At 35.1% G+C, this 6,000-nt stretch overlaps 1 pseudogene; it reads left to right on the top strand.

The window, feature by feature from the left end:
- Positions 1-1,133: 1,133 nt before the first annotated feature.
- On the top strand, positions 1,134-3,961 carry LOC125818341 (methyl-CpG-binding domain-containing protein 5-like; annotated as a pseudogene).
- The last annotated feature ends 2,039 nt before the right edge of the window (positions 3,962-6,000 follow it).

Here is a 6,000-nt window from a genome sequence, read left to right as displayed (position 1 = left end):
AATTTGTATTAAAGTTAGTCCTTAAGAATTTATTGATAGAAGATAATGAGATCAAGGAGAGGCGTGAATGTTGTTTTGATCAATTGTTCAATTCGAACTACAAGATTAACCTTTTGTATCTCCATACCTTTGTGCATGATAGAGATTTTAGCTACACTTGTAGAATTAGGCCGACAAAGGTAAATGAGACCATGAAAAATACGACGACTAAAAGCCCCAATCTGAATGGTATCCCAATAAAGTTTGGAGGTGTCTTTGGAGAGGTTGAAGTCTGATGACTTACCAAGCTATTTAATGCCATACTAACAATTGTAGGATGCTTGAGGAGTGAAGAAAGAGTACATTTATTCCAATTTACAAAAATAAAGGAGATATTCAAAGTTGTACAAATCTTTATGTCATCGAACTTGTGAGTCATGTGATGGAACCATGCGAGTTATAGGACGTAGACTTGGGGACATCATAAAAGTGAGAACAATGGATTTATGCTTGCATATCTTTAATGAAGGTTATGTTCTTATTATGAAGATTAATGTAAATTTTTTGTGAGAAGACGACATGTCTATCTATGGTGGTCATTGACCTAGAGAAAAATGTGATACGAGTACCACAAACGGTCATTTGTAGGTGTTAGATAAGAAATGACACAACAACATACCCAGTGTAATCCCACGATTTGGATCTGCGAAGGGTGGTGTGTACACACGCTTATCCCTACCTTGTGAAGGTATATAAATTGTTTTTGATAGACCCATTCTTGCTGATGACGACGACGTCGAGTTTACAATAGAAAAATAGTCGACATATATTTAGTTTTTGTTTTATCTTCAATAAAATAATGCATAACTGTAAAAAATATGTCTAAATTATTTAAAATCATAAAAAGATAATTAAAAATTGACCAATCACATATTGCCAGATCACTTGTCTACTTAGGGGGTGGGGGGAGTTGTACTTCTAGAAACAAAATGAAATATGTTTCTACATTTAAAAAGGAATGTTATTTATAGTTTATGAAAATTTACTTAAAAAGTACAATTAGAAATATATTGTCTGTCATTTCCCATTATTCAATTGATATTCTTCTCTCTATTGACTCTTTCAACGGTTCCCCACCCTACTAACCCCATACAATGACTGAAGCCGCCACTGTCTCATCCATCCCATTGGCAACCGTTACCGATGGTGAATTCCAGGATGTCTCTTTACAAACGGATCCGCTGTTACAGTTCGGAAGCTACATCGGCGCTGAACCGAACAACGACGTACTGCTAAATGAAGGAAAGAGGCCCAATTTGACTCCAGCGCTGGCGGGGACTACTCTAGAGATGCAGAAGACCGCGTTGGCGGCTGAAGTGGTTATGCTGGTGCATCAGGTGAATGTTGAGAGGCCAAGCTTTTTGCCAGGGGAGTGGAAGTTTGAAACAAAAATCTGCCATGTTGATAGGGTAAAAATTATGTCTCTAAACTACATATGCATATAGTTTTGAACTTAACTTGTGTTACATTTGGATTATTTTTCCTCTTTTATCCTCTATTTAACAAAATAAATCTAGGTTTATATTTTACTCATCATGATTTCCGAATGCTATGTATTGCTCCCCAGTATACATGCATGTGTACGTGGTCGCGCAAGTAATATAGATTCTTTAAGAAATGAGTTATCGTTCCCATGGGACTTATGATCAATTTATATTTAACACTTAATTCGACAAATAAAAGTAAAAGTAACCTTTTTAAGAGTTAATGATTAATTGTTAACTACTACTAATTATGCATTGAATAAAAGTAACTAATTGTGAACGACTTTAATATGATGTTTCAAGCAAGTTAAAAGAAATTCTAGGGCTGCAACAAACATTGAATCTCATGTATCGTATTATTGGCATAGAACTAATTTCAGTTGTCAAGTTACTGGTTTATAGGGTTAATTATATGAGTCGGGATATACACCTCTTGTCGCCTTCCCCAATTAGCTACCTAACTACATCGTTGAGCGGCAATAAATAGACTAATTGGTGAACATTTATATTTCATCCTATTTTGTAACCAAGTGAGTTGTTCGTCCGGGCGTCACTCATGAACACAAATCACCTCGACTTAACGGGTCGATCAAGCTCTCTATATCCTCTGGTCTATCTAACCTCTCCTCTCCCGATTTTAAGGTTAAGCAATAGAATTATCTGTAGATGTCCAGTCAAGAAATACTAAAACAAGAATATAGAAGTAACTTATAATGACAACCAAGAATTAATTCATAAAGCCTTTAATAATCAACAATCCATTCATAGCTACAACCTCAGAACTAGGGCGTTTAGCCACTCATGCTATTAGAAAATAAGAAAATACAATAGTTCATGCAACTTCCAAAAAATAGAAGAGTTAAAGGGTTAAAACCTATTACAAACTTGAATTGTTGTTCTTGCACACTAAATCAAAAGTCGAACCCCCTTCTTAAGCCCTAAGGGTCTATTTATAATGGTAGGAAAAATTAGAGCCAAAGATTATTACAATTCTGAATCCATTTTTTAACACTTCTAAGTTGGAAAAGTCAAGATCCCACTGGCGCATCGCGCCTATCATTGTGCCCAAACCTCGTTTCTGAAGTTTCCACCCTGGCGCGTCGCGGCTGAGAAAGACCTCTGAATGTTGGACCTTGGCGCGTCGCGCCTCTCAGCGCGCCTGGGAGGCCTCTCTAAATGTTGGCCCTTGGAGCCTCGGGCCTAGCCCTGGGACATTCATCCTTGGCCGCTTTTCATGCTCTTTTACATCTCTTTTCTTCAAGTTGACTCCAATTTCCTTGAGAGTTCCTGAAACGACTAATCATCTGTTTCAGTGCACAATCATCACAAGTTACACAAAAAAGTAAGCTAATGACTAGAGATCATTCTTTAATCTAATCGACTCATGAGCAAATATTGACAACTTAGGCATATAAATATGCCTAAGATCGCTATGTAATTATATCTCTTATTAAGTGTTATATATGCCTTTCTTCTGTGTTTTGTGTTTGTATTTTTGAAAATGCGTTGATATGTGTTACTTGAGGTGAGGGTCTTTCTGAAATAACCTTTTTACCTCTCAGGAGGTAGGAGTAAGGTATGTGTTTATTCTACCCTCCCAAAACACCACTTCACTGGGTATGTTGTTGTTGTTATTGTTATTGGTTATTTAGCAGATGCATCTGAAAATGCGGTTATTTTCTCTAGTTTTTACTTTTAATATTAGAGTTTGAATTAGAAATTATTTCAGAAACTAGAGCATGAAGGATTTTTAATTGTTTGTCGTGTTCAATAGAAGCAGAGACTGCTGTGTTTTGATTATGAACAAATGATAAGCTGTTATTCTACAAGTTTCTCCTCTATTGAGTTTATTAGAATATAGATAATAGATATAGTACAAGGATAAATAGTGAAATGGTGGCTGGAATGTGACAAATATATAAACGTCTTATAAAGTGAAAAATAGCTAGTCTGCAGTACTATTATGAACCAGTTTTCGGGGGGTAAATTTCGGTCAAAAAATAAGGTGCTTTATTTCTTGTAAATGGGCGGCAAGCACAAGAAGGGAAACATTAGTAGTGGCAGTGATGCTACAATTAGTGAATCAAAACATTAGTTATTACCTATCACTTTTATGCTTGTATTAGTCTTCCATTTGCTTCAAAGAAACATACATCTTCTTGCGTGTTTTAATGGTACAATTTCTTTTGCAGCCATCTGAGACTCCGCAAAGCAAAAAACAGAAGAGTGGCTCAAAAACAAAGGAGGTTACGCCTTTCCACTTCGACTCTGCCAATCCTCCAGAAAGTGTGAGCTGGGTTTTGACTGATTCTAATGAAGATACGTGGAAACCTTTTGTTGATGGCAGCATGGTTCCTGAAACCCAGAAACACGAATGGGATGCTGTCTTCTCAAGCGTCTCGAAGCTGAAGAGAGAGGAAAAACCAACAGGGAAATAGGCGGCTATCCGAACTCTTATCACTACCTATCTTGACGAGATAGTGTGTCAAATGGCATATGAATTTGCCTTACTTTTTTTGGTTTTCACAAAGGAATCTCATAGTTGTTGAGAACTTCTTGTTTTGGTAAAGGTGTAGGCATACATTGCTTTCACCTAAACTTTATTCATGAATCATGATGTTTTGGTACCATTGAACTCTTATTTTGAAATAAATTAGTTTCAAGACCAATAAATTTGAAGCATTTTAGTATGGGATTGATATATGAGGTCTTTATCTTAATGCTTGTGAAGTTTGCACCTGAATACATGTTTGAGTAGTAGAAGCAATTATTAATTATGTAGGCGGTCCACATACCACCCCTTGAGGTGTGTCCTTTAAATCTGCGTGAATACACGATATTTTTATCCATTAGGTTGATTTTTTTTCTTTCTTAATTATTAATTATATTATATTTGCATAGATACTTAGATCACTCATATAGGTTGATCTATTGTTGGTGTAGCTTTGATCGTAGTGTAATTTCATTTTAATCCTTAGCTAATTTGTAGGGATTCTCTCAAACTTATTGTGTCTAAAATAACCAAAAACACTGAAAACTTTCGTAAAAAATCACATTATAAAAATAATACTGTACTACATACCAAAAATAGATCAAAAAGATGTATCCAAGAAATTTACACTATACTTTAGAAATAGACCAAAAAGAACGACAAATATTATAAATCCAAATATGAGTTCTCATTAAATATTTTCTTTGCATCAAATATTTTATATATCATAGTTTAGAATAAATCTAATAATCATCATAGTTTAATAAATATTTCAAACTTATAAAAAGAATAAAAATGTTAAAGACTTAAAAGGGACTACTTTGTACCTAAAAACAAAGTTAAGGTATCATTTTGTAGTTTTCTCATCTATTTTTTTTTCCGAACAAGTAGTTTATACGAACTTCTCAACTTTTCCTTGATTTTTTCTAGACAACACAATGTGCTGAAGAAATTGGATTTTTTTTCAGTGATGGAAAATGGAAATTTATTAGGTTCTAAGAAAGATGGAGAAATAGATGAGAGAAGTAAAATTAGTTGTTGTAATGATGGTGAGAAGAATGTCGAGATTTTTCAGTACCTACAACTTCTACTATGTCTCATGGGTTTCGATTTTGTCTGACGGTTGAAGAACTCGTATCAGATTACTTGAGGAAGAAGGGTTGAGGAATGAAAGATAAAGATTTATTAGCCTTTGAGATCTCACAGGTCATTGCTTCCCCCTTTTTTTTAGCCTCTGTACGGGTACGGTCGGTCTACATCTTACCTTCACCAAACTTCACTTGTGGGATTATGCTAGGTATATTGTAGTAGTGTTAATATGTGTTATTGTAAATGATCGCTTTTAACTTTTACAAGTACGTGATGCATCTTGAAATTACTGATGACATGACCTCAGATAAAAGGGTTTGGTTGGAAGGTTATTTGGTAGTGAAGCATATTGTCGCATCTTGTGCTTACTGTGGACATGACCTTAGATAGAAGGATTTAGTGGTTATGGATTAGGATTTAGTGCTTAATGGGAACATCACTTTTAATGGGAGTGTTTGTTGGTCATGAATTGGAATAGAAGGTTAGTGGGTAGTTGAACATTCTCTTGCATCTTGTGCTTATTACTTATTAGGGACATTGCCTTAAATAAGAAGCTTTGCTGGTCGTGGTTTAGGATAGAAGGTTAGTTGGTAGTTGAACGTTCTCTCGCTTTTGTGCGAGATAGGCTTGGTGGTTGTATATGTATATACATTCTTACTAGTAGTATCAGCATTATTGTAGTAGTTTCTTGCCTTCGATTTCAATTATCACTAGTGCTTTTGTGCTTCGGTTATCGTATCATTTCATTGTTGCTATTGTTCTTTCTGTTGTATGTTGCTTTCTACTTTTCTTTTCATATTATTTCATTGTTATTGCTTCCATTTCTGTATTCCCTTTTTCAAAGTACTTTGCTACGCTTTCTAGTCTGAGTTTCTACAAGAAACAACCTCTCTATCT

Source organism: Solanum verrucosum, unplaced genomic scaffold (assembly GCF_900185275.1).
Source record: "Solanum verrucosum unplaced genomic scaffold, falcon-dt-bn FXZP01000253.1, whole genome shotgun sequence".
Taxonomy (NCBI): domain Eukaryota; kingdom Viridiplantae; phylum Streptophyta; class Magnoliopsida; order Solanales; family Solanaceae; genus Solanum; species Solanum verrucosum.
The sequence above is the reverse complement of the archived record's forward strand: the minus strand, read 5'-3'. Positions and strand labels throughout refer to the sequence as shown.